The 21,544-nt window shown below is 27.0% G+C and overlaps 1 protein-coding gene across 5 annotated transcripts in view; it reads left to right on the top strand.

The window, feature by feature from the left end:
* The window catches only part of LOC106682250 (atrial natriuretic peptide-converting enzyme), a 225,774-nt gene extending 209,261 nt beyond the window's left edge, over positions 1–16,513 (top strand). For 2 of the 5 annotated variants that reach the window (XM_014422998.3, XM_024359638.2), the window contains exons 14-15: positions 13,538–13,697; positions 16,233–16,513. The gene's annotated coding sequence lies outside the window, so the exon portion shown is untranslated. Of the gene's footprint in view, positions 1–13,537; positions 13,709–16,232 lie in introns of all 5 variants that reach the window. The other 3 variants (XM_067047872.1, XM_067047873.1, XM_067047871.1) reach the window with 3 other exon arrangements.
* The last annotated feature ends 5,031 nt before the right edge of the window (positions 16,514–21,544 follow it).

The following is a 21,544-nucleotide window of genomic DNA, read 5'->3' as shown; positions in this document are numbered from 1 at the left end:
TATCACATTCCTTAAAAGATTTGACTATCCATACCACATTTATGGCTTCATGAGAGAAGTCCCTGATTTATTCAACTTTGCATAGTGTTAACGACCTATTTCTATTAAAAACTGTGAATTTCAATTTCATTAGATATAGCTCAGTTATTAATTATGACATTTCAATTTTAAATAATTAAAGATCTTACAGCTCTTTTTTAAATATTATATATTCAGCAAACTCCATTAATTCTGAATATCTTACCTACAAAATTTGAAGTTTTCTATCAGAAAGTTTCAATGAATTATGTTTCTCTGATATAAAATCAAGTGCACATTTGATAAAGAAAATCAACTATATTTAAATTCCTTGGACATTTTCAGTTTTTTTAGTTAAATATTTAAGCATTTAATAAAGTATAGGGGTGTAGAAAATATAGAACATGAATTTTAACCATACTTCTGGAAAAATCAAAGCTGATACAATATCCTACAAATGTTTAGTTTATAGACTATATTAGCATTTACTGAAATAATTATTGTGAGGCAGAAAACTGATTTATCATCTGGATTATCTCTCTAGGAAGTCTGGTGAGTCAATTCTTTAAAAATTTTTTGAGGTTAATCACTTCCATTTTTGAATGAATTATTTATTATTTATTCATGATATTGTACAAAGTTTCAGGACCACTGTTCCATATTCATGCACTATAAAAACCTCATGATTTCATATGAGAAATTATTGGTCCCGAAACGTTGTACAATATCATGAATTAATAATAAATAATTCATTCAAAAATGGAAGTGATTAACCTCAAAAAATTTTAGAAGAACTGATTTATCATTTTTTAATAGATAAAACTATTCTTAAAATATGATCCATTCATTCATCGTTGATCTTGTTCTTGATCTTTTCTATTTTTTTTCTTAATTCATCTGGATTCAAAGATAAATAATTGATAAAAGTCTAAATATTAAAAATTATTGAAGATAGATTAAGATTTAAAATAAATTAATATGTAACTGTCATATGTAATGAACATTTTCTCCACCTCACATTGTAACCATGCAACAATGAAAGTAAACAAAAATCATTAACCACTAATTATTTTCATATAATCATTTTTATTAGTCAATTTCAACTCAAAAGAACATAAAATGGTGAATTAGTGAATAAGCACTATAGGTCAATACTAATACTGTATGTAATATATTGAGAATAGATATTTAGTCTTGATTATAGCCCAACTGTTTATTCAATACATATTAGGGTACTATCAGGGGTGATGGATTTTGACAAATGATGTATCAAATGTAAGAGAATTTCATATAGAGGTGACAAATCCCAATTTCAATGCTTAAATTCTTATTGGAACTATAACAAAAGGCATTAAAAAATTAGAAAGGTTTCAGAATTCTGGTGGAGGTAAGTCGGTGGATTGTGACAGTTCAAATTGGTAGTAGCTGAATCTTAATTTATAAATTTCAAAACATACATCAATACCCAAGTACATTCCTGCAGAATGTAAGTTGAGTTCGGTGTTTTAAAGCCCAAAAATGAACTGTTTTGGAGATAGCGCATGAATTAGGTATGGGTCAAACCTCATTCAAAAGTAACAGTGCTATAGTTGCCATGAGGTACATATGATATGAATAATTATTGATGTCTCAAATTATTCAACTAGATAGCGTTAATGTTTTGATACAAGTTAAGTTCAAGATCCTGAAAATTATTACATCAAATTTGTTTGATCTGTCCATCTATGCTTATACAGAAATATTTTGAGCTAAAGATAATCAATTCATATCAAATGTTATTGCTTAAATTACACAATGATATTCCAGAAATATTTAGAACAATTTGAGCACAAAATATTGAAAAAATATGTTTAGTCAGTCAGTTTCTGAATATGTAATGTTTTTTTGAGCAAATGGCCCCAACAGATTTCCAATTTTCATGTCTCAAATTAATCAGGCCCCCAGTTTTCTACCATAAACTCATAGCCCGCCTAAAACATATGTCTATGTATGGCCTAGCTCTGAGGTCTCAGCAGGTACAATTTAGAGTTGAGATAATGGAGAGCTTAATCATAACTGTAAAACTAAAGTGATATTTTCCAGTGGGGGCTATGTTTTTATTTTCTTGATCATAACCATTCTAATTAATACATGCTCAATCATCTACACACAATAATATTAATAATAATACTAAGTAGATAATATAAATATAGTATACAATCAAGTAATCATAAAATGTAATAATAATATTACATTGCAATGGTATCATAATATTGTATGTCGTTTTGTTAATTATACCATTTTGTAATTCAGAGTTTACCGTTAAACTACTACCAATACCGATATTATTACCATTAAACTATACTGATTAACCGCTCATGAATTCATTTGACTATAAACTTATATCAAAATCAACGTCTAGTTTATTGCTAATGTCACCCTCTATTATATATTTATCAATGTACAGATTAATTTATCTTGTTACATTTTGTCTCCATAAAGAAAGGTTCTGAATCAAATATCAGAACAGTCATATCTTTATTCAGAAATTTAAAAAAAAAAGTATTGAACCAGCAAATTAAATTTACCACAATACATCCAAAAAAAAGTGTAAAGTTTAAAATGTTTTTTTTATTATGATCCACCAAAGTTGTGAACTTAAAATAAATGTCAGAGATTTAATTTATTCATTCATACAGGATAAATCCAGCTACATATGTACAAGTTATTTACATTAATATAAATACAAATACATAATTTATACAAATAAATACATACATCAATATGACATAAATTATAAAGATATATTAAAATTTAAAGCGTACAAATGGGATATAATACATAATATTATACAATACAATATATTTAGAAATAATTGAAATAATAATAAAAACACACAGAAATATGTAAATAAAAATAAAAACAATGACAAAAATTAAAGTTTTATTTCTTTATTAATTTATATTTAAAATAGTAATAATAAGTACGAATAAATAATAAGAAAGAACAAAGAAGTAAACAATTATTTATAGTTGAAAAAGGAAATGTTTTAATATTATTTCCTTCGGATTACTTACTAAAAGCACTGCTATATCTTTAGCCAGAGTAAATTAATTGCTGATATGAAACAAATTTCGAGTGCGTCATCTTTGTTTACAATCCAGAACTTTGTTTGTTTGTCAAAATCAGAATATTGTTTTTTATACTATTCCAATTCCTAAAATATTTACATAATGTAACTTGATGATTTAACATCAGATATGAAAAAATAAATAGTAGTCCGTTTTTTGTTGGTTACACTGAATATCCCTTCTTCTAGGGATGTGGCTTTTTCCCCTTTAATTCTTATTCAGTTCTCTGCCCATCTCATACACAGCACAAGGTTAGCTAGCATTTCTCTACATTTTTTCAGTCTATCTCTAAATTCATTTATCATAAAATGTACTTCCTCATATTATCTTTTCTCTTTTTCTTTAATAAATTTGCGATTTTTTTATGAATTAATTTTTATTGATTTATATGATACTACTCCAGTAGTACACTTTTAATTTATTATAATTCCTTACTATATCAGTAACTGCTATTTATTTAAACTTTCATAATGCCTATTTATTTACTTTGTTCATATTTATATCATTTTCTATACAATTTGCTAAATTTAAATTTAAGTAGCATAAGTGAAACCTGAAATTTCGAAATTTTCAAATATTCAAGTTTTTGATAAGAAATAAACAGCTTTTTTCATTAAAAATAGTCAGTCAAAAGTATATCCAATTATTTAAAAGAATTTGAAGTTAATGCACTCTAGTAATTAAATTGATAATAATTTCTTATAAAAATTAATTTTGATGGTAATAGATTGATCAATACCACTTTTAATCTCAACAGTTCATCTTGTAATCACAATAATAAAATTCTTTATTTATTCTTTATTATATATTGCTTTAAAATAATACTACAAAAAGTAGAATATGGGTTTAATAGCCTTACAGTAACAAATAAAAAGACAAAATAATTTCAAAACAATCAGTTTCTGTTCTGTCACTACAGACCTTGCCTATCTTCGGCTACTTTTTTTCAGTTTGCTGCATGCAGCTTTTTCGCATCTTTGTTTATTCTATTTCTCCATCTGGTTTTTGTCCTACCATGTGGTCTCTTGCCAACTATACTGGCATTCATTGTTGTGTAGAGGCCTCCTGATGGATTGCTTTGATCCACATGTCTTCTGCCCATCTTAACCTTCTTGCTTTCATATCCTGCGCTTTCACTGTTCATTCATCTCCTCCATACGCCCAACCCCCTTAACTGAAGGACCAGGAGCTATATGTTAGACACAGGTAAGCGACCGCTCACCTCCCCATGCCTTCCCCACTTAATGGTACCAACCCACCTTAATACCTGCCTGGGTGGGCCCCAGAACTCCAGAACCCACAGGGCTGAATTTACGGCCACAGTAACAGAATAAAAAGAATCTGCTACAGCTGGATTTGAACTTGGGTTCTTGAAGTTAGAAGTACATTATTTTACCTCTGTGCTACTTCACTCCCTCCCCTAAAGGTTATACTTCTGAATATAACAATTTCCCATAAATTGTTATATAAACAAAATAATGAATAAAGAATAAAAAATCAGGAGCAGTGCGCACATCACACAACTTTCACTTGTTAGCCTACAAAATTAATCCTCGCTAATTTTAGAACAGAAACTATAGCAAAAAAACAAAAAGTATATCATTTTAAAAAATTTACAATTTGTTCTAAAACATTCATTCAATGCTTAATTGTTATAGAATCAATATTAAGAATGATTTTATGGAGTTATTCTATCAACTTAAAGGCTCATATACAGGCTAATTGAAATTAAAAGTTATTTAAATAATAACTATGGTGACAAGAAAACGTTATCAGGCTGCTTAAATGGAAAACCCCTTGTACATGCACTCGCCAGTTAAAACTCTTGTTAATACAGATCTTTTATTTATTCGTTTCCCAGCATTATCTATTAAAATCTATAACTTTCTTTGTTAAATGTTATTTGTTCTAAAATCTTTGACATCGCAACAAAACATAACACGTCCATATTGCAGCTCTTATTTTCAGGAATATGTTTTAAAACTAAAAAAAAAAATACTTTCCTCCTTAAGTTAATTATCAAATTCTTTTATAGTTTATCCCTTTTTAATGTCCAGTAAGAATATGAGATGGGTTTTTTTTAAATAAAATAAATAATAAATAAACAAACTTAAAAGATACTTTAGAGGAATAATTTTTAAATAATCCACATTTAAGCACTGTCAAACTATTTCAATGAAGTTAAACCTTTTCTTATATTAAAAACCATCTAATATTACATTGATATACTGAGTTTAATAAAACTCGTCGGAACTTATTTTGAGAAAATTGAAAAAATATGAATTATCAATTCTATAAAGTGGCACTTCCAGTCCGTCAATTTTAATAAAAAAGTTGCTGCTCATCCCAGACTGTATAACCACCTTAAACATTTTTGAGCTAGCCTATTCACAAATAGACAAACACACACACAGACCATTTCGAGAGACTTGGTTATTTCGAACTCAAAACGTGTATTTCTATAGAAAACTGGAATTCGAAATTTTTCACAATCACAATAATTCCCCTTACAATACATTTCATATATCTGTCAGTGGAAGTAAAAAATGATAAATCATATTACAGTAACTTTAAGTCTTTAAACAGAAAAAAAAAATAATAATTTATTTATTTATTTATGGGGCAATCCCCGTACAATTAGAGCTAGCGTGTAAAGTAAATAATTTAACAATCATTGTATTAGTTTTACAAAAATGGTGAATTAAAAATCATCTATATAAGCTAATAATTTATAAGTTAAATAATAATAATAATAACAATCTACAAATTATTAAATTATTATATATGCTAATAAGAAACAGTATACCCAAACTGGGACTATCTATGTTAATCGGAGTGAAAAAACAAAACAAAAACAACATTACTTATTTAATAAAATAAAAGAAACAAAAAATATACATCTTATCGTGAAGATAGGTAAATATAAATAAGGCTTTGTGTTATGTTTATAAAAAGAAGTTTAAGATCCGATTGCGAGGGTACAGACAAAAATTCATAGAACTGGTTTTAGTTAATATAGCTTAGTTTCGGCATGTATCGGATTCCGTTCTCATGATATGCAGAGCACTTTGTTAAAAAATGGAAGCAATTCTCCAATGTCGTTCTATCACAAGCTGTAAATAGCAAAAAAAAACAAATAAATAAGATCACATATTCTTTAAAGTAACAATTTCTGAGAAAAACACTCTTGAAACTTCATACATATTTTATTCATAAATTAAATGGCATTTCAATCTTTATAATTTTTGACAATTTTCAATGATCTCATATTTAATAATATGGTCATCTTCCCTTTCCGTAATCATCTTCCCTTCCCTCTCTTGCTGAGGGTTATACGTACTTTTTTTGTTTATTATTATTATATTTATATATTCTAGTTTATAGAATTATCATTTAGGAACAAAGTAAAAAAATACTTTTTTTTTTTTTTTTACTATTTTGAGTTTCTTTCAAACTGTCATCTGGCCAATCAATAGATGGCCAAAAACTATAGCTAAAATTGTCATGGAAACAATATTTATTCCTTAATGGTTCATTCATGAATAAGGGTTGTATCCATGGCGATTTCAGCTGTAGTTGTATCCATACCTAATTATTTCCCATCTTTGATTTAATTCTTCAATTATTAGATCAACTAAATAAATATTAACAGATCTATTTTATTAAACATTATGTTATAACAATTTTAGAATTCAAGTCTCTTGTAATATTACATTACTTCACATTGAAAGGTACATAATCTATATTATTATTTTACAAGGAGAAAAAATGTTAGGCCTTTTGATCTCAAAAAACTGTCCTGAATTCTTAAATTATATAAAAAATCCTGGAGCACGCACATCAGAAAACTTTCACTAAAATATACATTAAAAACATAAACATTCATACTATAACATAACTAATCTTAGCTGTTTTTAAATTACAATTTTAATATATAAAAAGTATTGCAAATATTAATGGTACAATGATATAAACAAAATTAACACATATTTAAACTTATCTCTATTTCAAGTTAAAATTCCAGATATATAGCAAAGAATTAAATAATACAATTCATAAATCAGCATGCCTAATGATTTTATAGCCAAAACGTTGTCGTTTTAAAGAAAAATACACATTCATTTCTTATTAATATTGTTTTCTCCTTAAAAATCTATAAAGAATAATTATGAATCCATATTTCTCAAAGCAGCTTCTTGAATCACTAAATAGATCTTTTCTGAAGTATTCGGTTTTAAGAAAAACCAAAATTAAAATACTTTTTGGCAGCAATTGTTATAAAAAATTATTTAAAATTTCTTTTGTTAGCCCTTTTTAATATAATTATTGATATTAATGTTAAGTAAATAAAATTATAAAAAATTTTAATGATATGAGTTATTTCATGGATTATTGACTTTTTTAGAGAAACCCAATTTATTAAAGTTTTTAAAAATTTGGTATTTCGAAAAAATAAATAATATTTATAAATATATTTTTGATGTGGTTTAAAATTACAGATCCAACAATAGTTTTAAAAAAAAAAAAAAAAAAAAAGAATCACCTGAATTATGTATATTTTTGAGTTTCCTGAATAATTTTAAAATTTGGATTTATTCTATCGTTCCAACATTAAAAAAAATATTCTCCATTATACTATACTGTAAGATGTATCATTAAATCAGATTGAAAAATTCTTTTGGTGAATAAATCAATGAAATTAAAATACACCATATAAAAAAAATCCTCAGATATTAAATAACTGACAAATCAGCTTTTCTTCAATTCAGGTATTATCATAGGAACATAAGATAAGATAACATAAATGCTGACCAGAGACAGCACATCCCACATTAACGGTCTAAAATAACAGACTAACTAAATAAAAAGTGTTTACATTTTAAAAGTATAAATAAGAGATACATTTAAAAACAATAACTTTTTTTTCAATAACAAATCAAATCTAATTATTCATCAAAATTAGATAAAATATCTTTTTATCATTCCAAGACAATTCAAAATATACTTTGAATATACAGATACTTCAAAATATGCTAAAGGTCACAATCATGCCTATAAGAAGAATTCTAGGAGATCGAAAAATAGCAAAAGTACTTTATAAAAATAAAAAGGATTGCGCTTCCTGATACACTCAGTGAGAGAAATGCTTTATTTGGCAATGCTGCAAATATATCGGGTTGTTGAAACACGCAGCATATTTATCAATTTGATTGGATATATAAATGCTAACATATATTAACCAAGATACAAACAATTTTTTTTTCTTTTCCTTTTTCAAACAATAATTAATTATAACCTAAATACAATATATTTAATCTTTTTTTTATTTATTTTATTTTATTTTTTAAAATTTCTTTTTTTACATATTAACTCTTATTTTCCATATTCATCCTTTTCCATTTTTGTTTTCAACCCTATCTACTCTATTCTTTCTGTTCCATTCTCTTATGCCTCCCTTCTCCAATGATCCGCAACACAATTCAACACAAATTAAACAAAATTATCGATTAATAGAAATATAGAAATAAATAAAAAATAAAATAGCCACAGCAGTAGAACAATTAAAAAACAAATAAATAAGTTTAAACAAAATTAATAAATAAATTTGTAAAAAACATATAAATAAGTTGAAAGAAATAAGTTATAAAAAACAAAACAAAGAAATAAGCTAAAAAAAAAAAAAAAAAAATGGATAGTACCAGATGTTCTGAAAACTAATTCTGGTATAAAGTATGCAGACAATGATGTATGATGCCCAGGGAGTCCAAAATAATATTTTCCATGGTCGCTATATCTCCAATTCTTATTGATTCCAGACATAGAATATATCTGAAAACAGGATTTTAAAATCTATATACTTATACTTTAAAATTACGTATTGAACCTATAATATAAGTACTTCAAATGGATTGTGTATGGCTCCCACATATAATAACTAAATTAATCATAGAAAAGAATTTAATAAGGACAATTGAAATAGTTAACGTAAAAAGAAATATTGACATTTCATTCTCGCACAATAGACTACTAAAGAAGTTGACAAAACTTCAAAATTACTTACTAGAAAGGATTAAACAAGTGAAATAAATGAGTACTTCATAAGGGCAAGATACCACAAAATGTAAGTTAAATTAGATAATGACTAGTATTTTAAGGAGAAACAGTACAATCTTTAATTATTTGATTCATTTTTAAAGAAAAGGGTGAGCTCCTTATTTAACATGAGTACACTAGAAGATAGGTTTCATTTTATAGCAGTTCACCTATATTGGAAGAATTTAGAGAGTCAGTTTTAGGAAAACAACAACTGTTATTTTATTTTATACCAGATCGGCGATGAAATAAGTGAAATAAGTTATAAAAAACATTATATATATATATTTTTTTAACAGTTGATTATGAAGGGAGGGAGGGATATAGTCTCCTACAAAAGACACCCCTAACTACATCCAATGTTATAATTAAAATGATAAAATAAATAGATAAGAATAATGCTTCTTAATAAAAGAGAAAAGTAAAATTAATAACAAAAAATAATGATATTGGTACACTTAACAAAACAAACAATTGCCCTCTAATGGTAAAAAGAAATAAGTTAATTTGAAAAAGGGACGAGAAAAGAAAAATAAATAGCAATAATAAGTAAAATAAAGATAGTTTGACTATGAATTAATAAATATAGAATTTATAACAGAATTTCCTGCAGCAGCCTGGGTTTCAGTCTTCGGGTTGAGGTTGGGTTTCCCAGGTTGTAGGTCACTGCTCCTTTAACTGTCGGCAACTGGGAGTGGAACTGTTTTTGATGTAATCCTCTATTGACTCCATATGTAATTCCCAATACAATTGGCTATTTCTTATGAACCAAGAAACATTAACTGTGATTCTTTGGACTTTATTTTGAAAAGATTTTAGTTTTTTTCCTTTTCTTAAAGGATACTGCTCCCCAGACTTCACAGCCATACATCAGAAGTGGCTTGAGAATTGTTTTAAATATAAGAACAGTTGTTTCTGGTTTTAGTTTGGAATTTCTGTGAAAACAACAACTAAATCTTTCGGAAGTCAAATTCTGAATAGCCCAGACTATAAGAATTTTTAGTCTACTGATAGGTAGAAATCTTTTACAAAAGTGCCTCCATGTTTCGCATTATTTCATAGCATTTGCATATTTCCCCAACTCCATAAGTATTTTTTTTTTAACTATTGTATATATATATTTGGCATTTTGAATGACATGAATATCCTAGCTGTACTCATTACATATTGATTGCCTCCAATATTTCCACTTCACTATCTGAAAAAATTATTCCAGTCTTGATTATCTGTTTGCATTGCTCTTTGTAATCTGGAGATTGCCTATAAGCCAATATATAGACAAGGATAAAGGAAATCCTCAGTTCACCTCGAGAGATGACACCATGATTTTAATTTGGGACATGTACTATTTGATAATGGGTGAGTAATGTGCAGTCTGAATTAGATTTTTTAATTAAATACATTTGTTTCGATTGATAACAATTGCCACAGCCTTATAAACATTAAACAAATGAGTGTACAGAATTTGATAACAAATAATATCTAATTTGATTGATTTGAGAAAATTCATTAAAAGAAATAAGAATAGGAAAAAATAAAAAAATTATAATCATAATTAAAGAATACTTTTTGTTTTAATTGTCAGTATTATTATGTAATTAATAAAAAATAAAAATGTAAATTTTAAAATAAAAATCTGATGTTATGTGTACATCATACAACTTTCACTAACTAACCTACTTAAGTCCCTAAGTTTTGTGTAGGTCAGCAAGCTTGTATTGGAGTCATCACAATTTTTGTGATTTTTTTATGAAACACAAATCTGAAGACCAGAGAAGAAGAAAATTATGAATACCAAACTTTTATTTTTCAGTTGCTATTAAAGTTTATATTTTAGAGATTCTCCAGATTGGTATAACAAAGCCGTCATGGCATTGGGAAAAATCACGTAATCTCAGCATTTCCCGTTCGAATCGGATTCATCTATTTTTCCTTTTTTCTTCTTTAGTTATTCATAAAAAACTATAATATTTTTTATTTATTCATTTTATATTATTACTAACGACGAGAACTGTTTATTTTTTTCAAATAAACAAACTTAAAGGTACTGTAGATGAAAATTTTTTGAGAATTCAGCATTTAAGCCTTGTCAGATTAATTCAATGAAGGAAAAACCTATTTGATATTAAATACCATCTAATTGCTCATTCATTCACCGAGTCAAATCAAAATCGTTTGAGCTGTTTTGGGGAAAAATGAAAAAATGTGAAAAACTTATTTCATATAATTGCGCTTCAGGTAAGTCCATTTTAGCGAAAAGATTGCTCTCACTCCCCATTTTCCCACCTTAAATATGTAATTTCAGTTTTGTAGGACTTCTTATTTTTTAACTAGGCTGTTCACAGACCACTTTGTGAGAAGGTTTTTTGGACTCTGTGACCTCAACACATGTATTTTTGTCAAAAAATCAAAATTGAAATATTTTACGTTCAAAATACTTTCCTTTACTCTTTATATTCCATACATAGATAAGTAAAAGTAAAAAAAAAAATCTCAAAAACTAGCCAATGATTGCTTCTCTGTTTCTTCTTGTTAGATCATTTTTTTTTCTTGAATAATGTACCATAATATAACTTTTTTATTTAATACTAATTTAGTAATAAAGAGAAACCTATAAAAAAATTATTGAAGAAGTATATATTAGTAGGATAAAGATAAAAGTGATGGAGAACGCTATCACGTTGTTATTTATTTTATGATTATAAAAGTTATCTGTTATTCTTTCAGCTCCTTATTATTCTTGATACAGATAGATTTATCAGTTGGTTTACTTGTCATGGATTCAGATTCTGAGGAAGCTTAGAGATTTTTTTTTCAAAGAGTCCGTTCAACTTTTTACAACTGAGTATCTAAAGTAATAAAAAATTACTGTCAAATCTAGAAAAAATAAGGATATCATGAATTAGGAATTGGTAATTACATTGGAAGTTAATTGTTAACTGTATCGATTTGAAGGATAAGATGGTCCGAGTGGTGAATGCAAGGGAACTAAAAACATTATTATTTCAGTCCAAGGAAAAACCTTTATTTATTTTATTTTATATTAATTTATTTTATTTTTTTTTTTTTGCTAAACCCTATAAGGCCTATTGTGCACTATCTACATAAAAACATTGTAATGTCAGCAACCCTACAGCATTATAATGTCAGCAACACTACAGCATTATATTGAGCTTATTAAAGCTTAAGATGAGTAGATTCTGTGGATCTAAGTATGCTTATGAAATTGGTCAATTCACATTGACTACGGGGTCCATAGTGCGATCCATGCTTAACAGTGTGATCCTCAACCCTGCAAATTGGAAAGTTATATAAGAAAAATATTTGCTTCTCTTTCTTTCTTTGCCTTATTTGTTAATTATTACTCCAGTAACACATTTTCAATTCTATTATTCATTACTGTACTTGTTTTTAATAATTATTTTATTAATTTACATTTATATGTTTTTAGTTTAATTTGTCCAATTTTGCTTTTTTTTTTTTTTTTACATAAGTTGTTATGTATATTCTAATATTCTTACCATATTTTACAGTTATTTTTGTATATATATATATTTTTTACATAACTTGCTATGTATTGTAATAATTTGTCATTAATTATTGATTTATATATAAGTGTTACTATGGATATTTATGTAAACATAATATTTAATAGATTATTATGGAAACATTACATAATAAACGTATCTGACTTAAGTTTAAATTGATTGAAATCATCATATGAAGCAGACACAGCTTACATTAAATAAGCGCCTAAAGCTCCTATACTCTCTATTTCAGCAAACAGCAACTACACTCATACACTTGCTTACTGAAACCCATTTGAACATATGCTTCACAATTATACAGGTCAGCCAAAAAAAATCACGTAAACAAACTACAAACATTTCAATCAAAAACACTACATCAGATTACACCTTCTGTGTGCTACATCAGAAACAGAACATTGCACACAGACTTATACATATCTACTGTATAACACCACATTAAAACATTGTACAAGACATTTCACGACAAACTCTACTACCATACCAATAACTAGTACAAGATATGGCTACATTTCCGACAACACGTACCAAAGACTAAAAAGGAGCTGGGCGAGGGATCTACTCAGTTAGCAAATGAAATCATTTAAAGCCAAGAGGAGGTACCAATGGGCACTGGTCTTAATCATGCCATTTTTTTAATATGTTTTTTTAGCAAGTAGTTGTGGGACAATGTAGGTACATAAGTTATTAAAATATTTTCTATTAGTTACTCTACAATAAACAAAATAATTAACCAAAATATCATCTCATTCTTGTATGTTTTAACAGCTGAACTTCTAGAAGATCCCGAAGCCTACATGCCTGGAGAAGAACCAGCTGTGGTTTACCAAAAATCCAAGGTGATTTTCTTCGCCTACTTTATACCAATTATCTTCTTAATACTTGGCATCATCGTCTTCATGGGAGCAGTGATTCAAAAATTCAAAAAGTAAGTTACAAGTAAGTAATTAATGGTCATAACAATAATATTTTAATTTATTACAAAATTATTAGTTGATCGTATTTAATTAATAAAGGAAGATGATCCAGGTGGCGGTAAAAAAAAAGAAGCTCAAAGAACACAAATATTAATTAATGATGAATTAATTGCTGACTGTAGATATTATATGAGATGATGGTTGGGGGTTTGTTCGATGGAGAACACAAATAAGTAAAACTTATTCACTAGTTTCAACATATCGTTCATCTTGCCTAAGAACAAAAAACAAGATAACAACCATATTAATTAAAAAGAAATACAAAATAATTAGATAACAGTTAATAGGGGTATTGAAGATCTTTTGTTTAACATGTTAAAGTGTGTTAAATGGAAAAAGTTGTGTTTAATGGAGAAATAGTTCCTTCTTTTAGCATGTTATAACAATGTTACATTTAACAAGGTTGAGAGTCTACTAATAGTTCTGGTAAATTGAAAATTATGTCACGCAATAGGACCAGCAGAGCTCCACACCATTTTGTCTGTTGTCATTTTTATAGGTCAGTTGTTTGTAGTTCATTTTTGGTTTGGGTTGTTTTTGTTCTGGACATTTTAAAAACTCTAATAAAGTAATAGGTAAAAATAATCAAATTCTGGATGGTTTTAGAAGGAAAGGTTATGAAGTTTCTCAGAAAATCTTCAGCATTTAACACATAACATAGACTTTAAATTGAGCTGCTCACAATCCTATACTTATAACAAATATAACTTATAGTTATATTATCAAAATTAAAATTTTGAAATTTAACACATCATGAATTCCCTTGATACAAGTTCATAAGTAATATTGAAGAAAATGATAAAAGCACTATGAGCATTATATAGTAATAATAAAACTATGAAAGAAGGAAGAAAAAGAAAATAATGTACATATGAAAATCTAGTAAGTAAATACATTCATAAAATGTAAATTATTTGAAACTGAAGTTATAAGAAAATAATAAATGGAAATATTTTCTTCAACACTACTTATATATTAATTGTGATCTTATTATTTTCTTGTTATTCTGTACTTCCATTTAATCATTACGATTGTTATTTTATTTTTATTCTTAGCCTTCATAAAGACCTGAAATTCTACCTTAAACTTTGGCATTAGCTAATAAATTTTACTTATTTGTGTTCTTCACTGAACGGACCTCCAACCATCTTCTCATAAAACTGTTTATTATACACAAATTTTTTGCTTCATTTCACAGGGCATTCATTTCATCATGACTATAAACAAAATACAAAAACTAAGAATACTGTTAACAGGAAAGTAGTATAAGATAAAATGAAACATAATGTCAACTATGGACTATAAGATGATATCAAAAATAATATTTTTAAATTTAATTATTTGCCTCAGTTATAGCTTAGAGATATACAGAAGGCATTGGCCTAATTAGTAAAATAACAAACAAAATGTATGAGATAAGTAAAAAAAAACTTAGAAAAAAAAATTAATGTAAAAAAAAAAAAAACACTAACTAAAATGTAACTAACTACAAAAAAGCTAGTAAAATAATGCAAAATATAGATATAAAAACTAAGGAATATATTATACAGAATATTAAATAAATAAAAATGAATTACAGATAATCAACTTATCACTGCTTTACTTGAATAGTAGCATATTTGACAAAAACATTATTTTATTTTGTATTTTATCCATTCTATATATTATACCGTTGACTATGGTTACTATCTTTGGAATTGTCTGTAGAGAGACGACAGTAGAGAAAGAAAACCCTGTCTACGATAATATCTTTGGAACACATCCATTTCAAAATAAAAGATGTGTCACGGTTTAAGCAACGCCACAATATTTAATAATTAACAAAATAGAAAAATAATACAAAAAAACTGAAAATTTCTAGAACTAAAAGTTAATTGAAATATTTTGAAAATAAATGAAATACAAAATTGAGTCAATGCCACTGCTAGCTGAATAGTTTTATTACTTTAAAAAGATTCATAAAAAATATAAAAAAGTTATTCACTTTTTTTTAAATAATATACAAATGGACAGAGTAAATTAAAAGAAAATATAAATAAGACAAACTGTATTAAATATAAATTGTAATTAAAGTAATAAATATTGAGCATAGGAAGCACATGTGAAGTGATATCGAATAAAAAATAGATATAACAAAAGCAAGAACAAATTTTATGTTTATTTTTATTTATTTAGATTTTTTTTTTATCATTATCTTCGAGCCTACTATAGTTTACATCATATTTCATGTCATCTTATAGTTCTACCCTGCTAACAATATTTTTAGTTTCTGAATCTTTTGAACAATGATGAAGCCCTGTAAAGTGGAGCGAAACATTATTGCATAATAAATAGTTTATAACAAAATCATATGTTTATAGATGAACACAGATTGATCTTCCTTTATTATTTAAATTCATTTTGTAATGATGCGATCACATGATTTGTTTCATATCCAATAGAATATATTTTATTTCACAAAGAAAACAAAAACAAATTGCTTTTAGATGGTTTTCACCTAGGAATGATGAGGATCAAATGAACTTTAAGAACTACGGAACGTGCCACAGTGAAAATATGCGGCTTTTCCAACACTGTCCTCCGTCCACGTCCAGATCAAGATCTCTGAATGACGGAGACAAGAATGCCACTGAAACCCTCAACAAGGAGCTGGAGAAAAGACTCGATGGAGACAGTACCGAAGTTTTACCTTCTAAGTCCAAAAAAGGGAAAAAAAATAAAAAGTTGAATTTTGTTCATATTCCTTAAAATATAAACATAAAATATTTATAGTTTTTCTATTCTCGAATTCCATTAAATATTTGTTAGTAGGTTGCTTAGTTGCAAAGTTGTTTAACTCCATTTTTTTTTTTTTCACGAATTTTAGTAGAAATGTAGTTGAAAATTCTAGAATTCTACCTAACAAAATTTTACCCACCTCATGAGTTCAAAATTTTATGCTTTAGCTCATTGATATTATTCCTGATCTTGTCAGCACTTCATATTAAGCCGTAAGCATTTATGCATTTATTTATTTTTATAAAATAAATAGATAATTTATAAAAAAAAATTAAATTTATTAATTCAAAAAACAATTATATTTTAAGTTTTTTATGTTTCCTTCATTCAACTTTAAAAAATGTAGATATCGTTTCCTAACCCCATGATATAAAATATTTCAAGGTGTTTACATTATTCTCAGTTCCTAGAACCCATTGGACAAAATCGTGATAAAAATCAATGGCAGATACACCACTTTGGTTATCAACAGATGGATAATATACCTGACTGCATAATTTTTATCCTGCCATCTTTGGAGCTACTTGGGAAGCTAATGCTAACCTAGAGCAATATTTATTAATTATAACAATAGGACTAAAGTCGTATTATAATGACAAAGAGTTAATACAAAGATATAGGTATATAGCATATTATGAAGATATAAGATATAAAGATATAGAGAAAAATTGAACTAACACATAAATTAAAATAACCTTCTTAATTTAAAACGTAAAAGAACTTTAAAGCATAAAAATAATTTAAAATAAATATAAAAACTCAATAATTTAAGAATCTCTTAAAACAATTAATAACATAAAAAAACGTAAACAAACAATTTAAAATATTTGTATTACAGAAAAATTAACTGCACATTAATTAAAAACAACATATATAATTTTTTTTTTGTTTAAAAGTAAATAATGAATTAAAAAACATCACTGCTTTTCTTGAATAGTGGCACATCTTACCAAAAAATATTTATAATTTGATTTAGAATTGGATGTATTTCAAAGATGGTACTGTAGATGGTGCTTATTCTCTTTACTGAGACCATTCTAGACTTTCCTAAAGCTATTAGAGTTGTAATAAATTAACTCCAGTAAACGATACAATATATGTTTGATATAGTAAAAAGTAAATAAAAATTCCAATAAATTAATACCAATGAACAAATAAACAATTAATACACTTGGTTAAAAATTAGTCAAATTATATTTTTATCTTTACTTAAATTTCTACTGTACTTTATACTGTTTTATTAAAATTTATAAACAATTTTTAGCATGATATTAACATATCAATGGTTTAATAATTTCAAATTCAAATAAATAATGATTAAGAAGAAAAACAATTACATTATACATTTTAAATAACTTATATTATGCATTGAATCTAACATATTGTTGAGATGGTTGTGTTTGATCTGACTACAATTGATGTGAGATACTCTATAGCAGAAGGCCTGGACATACTCACATAGGTAAAGTAGCTGATTAGGGGTAAATAGACAGGTTGAGTCTTAATGGATGCCATAAGTCCTCTAAGGATAGTAACTTCCCTCTACGGGATACCATGTCTGTATGCTGGAGGGAGGAATGCCAGTCCAAGAAGTCAACTTCATTCTACAGGGAATATGTCAGTAGAAATAGTGGGGTATGAAAATGCCAGCCGCTAACCCTCCTTCAACTAGAGCTTATGAAAAGATAAAAGGTGTAGGAGAGAGGAAAGATACAGAGAAGGCTGATTAGCAATTAAATCTACAATTATTTAAATATAGCACTTGAATATACTGATCCACTTTACACTTTTGTCTACCTTTACCTTTACAATTTTGTCTGCCTTCTAAAGAGTCATCCATTTAAGTGAGGATTCTCACTGAGGCTTTCCAACTTTTGGCAAGTTAAGGGATATTAAACACCTTCGAGAGATACTACGTGTAAGATGCTAGTTTTCAGAAGACCAGCAGACTCAATTGTAATCTTTATTAATTCACATGATACATTTATAAATATTACAACATCTCATATAGTTGTTACAATTGTGAAATTAAGGTATATACAAGGAATAGTACAAATATTGCCTGGTGATGATAGTAGTTGCCATGTTTGCTGGTAGTTTATGTCATGCCATAGCAGCTTTGGCGGCTGTAGTACTGTAGTGCTGCAGAGTATAGACCAACAAGTAGTGTCGCTACAATAGCTTTATAATGCTTAGAACAAAATGTAACTTTTTTTTTTTCAACTAATAGGACAAAAGCCAAATTGCATGAACGTCAACAAGCAGTTAGTTGATAGAGGCCACCAAATTACTTAACATTGTAAAAAAAGATACATCATTATGTACATCTGCATATTTTCTCAAGTTTGGGATAATTTTTTTTACGTTTCCTTTTTTTCTCTTATTCATACTTCATACAAAGACGGCTCAAAGAGGCATCTAAGTAAGTAAATTGAGTATAGGAATAAACTATTTTCATTTTCTCAATGTCTTCTATTATTATTAAGTGTTAATAAAGAATTGACCATTTTTTTAATCCCTTAATTACTTTCAAAATTACAATGTAATTATAAACTAAAACTGATATATTATGATATGTAAGCCGAAACGTCTTCAAGGTATATTGCACAATATACAATTCCTTAAATGAACTTCCTTCAATGAGGCAATTCCCAGTTCCCGGCGTTTTCTTTTTTTTTTTTTTTCTAACCTATATATTTTGTTTTCCTTAATTATGTACACCTATTTTAAAATACAACAACAACAACAACAACAAAATTCGGCTGTTCGTTTCTTCGTTTTGTTTTCATTTTTATTCACGGTTGGGCTAGTAAAGGTTTCTTTTGAACCTCTACCCGCCGTAACATGCGATATTTTTAGATCGCTTATTAAATAAAATGAAAAAGTGTTCACTGTTACTATTAACAGAATAGAGACATTGTAAATTAAACAATTAACTTTTGAATATTATAAAGATTTATTAATATTAACAATATAAACAAAACATTGTTATATTAATAATATAGGAAAATATGTATATTTTTTTATATTAATAATTTATAGATGCATATCATTTATTTGATCAATTGGAAGTGAAGTAGATATTTTTGATTTTTATTTGAAAATTTGAATATTTAAACATAAAGGTGATTTTTGTAAGAGGGCCGGAACAATGGAGTCTGAATCGGGAATACGCCGATCGCCTTTGCACTGGCAACTTACGAAATATACGTGTTAATTTACGTCTACAAAGTAGATTGAGTTTTTAAAGGTATAAAAACTATTTAGTAATTATTTTTAAACATAAAAAACAGCCATAAACCATTCAAAAGAAAATAAAAAATTCATTGTTTTCATTTTATATTAGCTGCCACACACTAAATCAAGGAATCAAGCAGTCTTTTCCCTAAAGCCAACATGGTAAGATGTATGTAAAGCCACTGGAGAAAATTATTTATATCAAATATTTTCACGAATATTATATCAATAATTATAAAAACTGTTAAAATGAAATTTCAATAACTTAAATTATATAAACAGACTGAAATGATTTTTTTCTTTTTTAAGTTAGCCAAATGAACATTAAAAAAGAAAAAATACATTAGTTTTATCAATAGAGACACACACGGAATCAAGGGATTAAGTGCAGTCATTTCCTAGAAGCTAACATAGCAAAAGGTATGTGAAATCACAAGAGAAAATTATTTTATCAAATCTTTTCACGAAGATCATATAAATAATTATAAAAACTGTTTAAATGATATTGCAATAATATTAACAATATAAACAGATAGTGAATTATTTTTCTAAAGTGAGCATAATCAAATAAGTGAAATAATAATTGAACAAACAATATTTAAAGTTACTGGAAGATTATTGATTGACTGTGTGTATATTTGAATGGAATATGGTCCGGGTGCGGCAGAAAAAACTCAAATATTTGAGTTTTTTCTGACCGCACCCGGACCATATTCCATTCAAATATTTAAAGTTAATTTAATCTACTTGTGAATTGTAACATAAACTATGAAGGAATTACTAGAAGAGGCCATCTCAACCAATTGTGGACTACAATCAAGACTCTACCCTCAAGTATTTAATAACTACTATTTTTTTTTTTTATTTCGTGTGTTTTTAATATTTAAATTAAGTTTAGATTACAATTGTTAAAATTTAAATATAATACTTATTTTTAATAATATAGACATTACAGTATGTTTATAAGTTTGGTATTAAGCCCTAGAAGTATTAGTCTAGATACATCGGTTAATTCCATTTAGAATTTGTTCTAGGATTACAACCTACAGTAGAGCGAACATGGTCTCATTTTTTATTTAATGGTATAGTTAAGTAAAAATATCTTAAAATTTAGCTGTGCCTAGAAGTAAGTGTAAATTAATTTCTGTTGATGGATTGCTATGTAAAAATGTTTCAAAAACACGAAGCTAAAAATTATAACCCCTTAGGGTTAGGGTCCGTAGGCGTAATATATCATTTTTTTCAAAATAACCATTTATTTCTGGGTTTATTGTATATGACTTTTAAAGTATTAAAAGTAGCTAAAATATTATTATGGATTACTTTTAAGCACTGATGTCCGGCATAACTAAGATTTGTATAACTTACATTCATGGGTGTAGGCAGGGGGAAGCCGTGGCTAGATTTTTGAGACTCAAGAAAAAAAAATAAAGAAAGTAATGAACTTATTTGATAGATGGATTCTTTCTGGAAACATGCTATAATTAGATTTTTTTTTTTATTGATAGATTTATTTATTGATAGGTATTACAATCTGCCACACAGTTGAGGACAATAGGTAATAGTGATGAATGATCTCAAACATACTAAAATAAAAAAAAAAAATTTTAAAAATTAAAAAAAAACTCTGAAAATATATACAAACAAAAGAATAAACAAGATGAACATAATCAAACTATCTGTATGAAAAATAAATAAATAAAATAATATATACAATATTTACACAATCGACCTGAGGATCCCTGAGCCCACTCTATCCCCCACGTGTGAGGGGTAGAGCAGA

Source organism: Halyomorpha halys, unplaced genomic scaffold (genome assembly GCF_000696795.3).
Source record: "Halyomorpha halys isolate HHAL.00 unplaced genomic scaffold, Hhal_1.1 Scaffold398.1, whole genome shotgun sequence".
In the NCBI taxonomy this organism is placed as follows: domain Eukaryota; kingdom Metazoa; phylum Arthropoda; class Insecta; order Hemiptera; family Pentatomidae; genus Halyomorpha; species Halyomorpha halys.
This window is presented reverse-complemented; position numbering and strand designations above follow the sequence as displayed.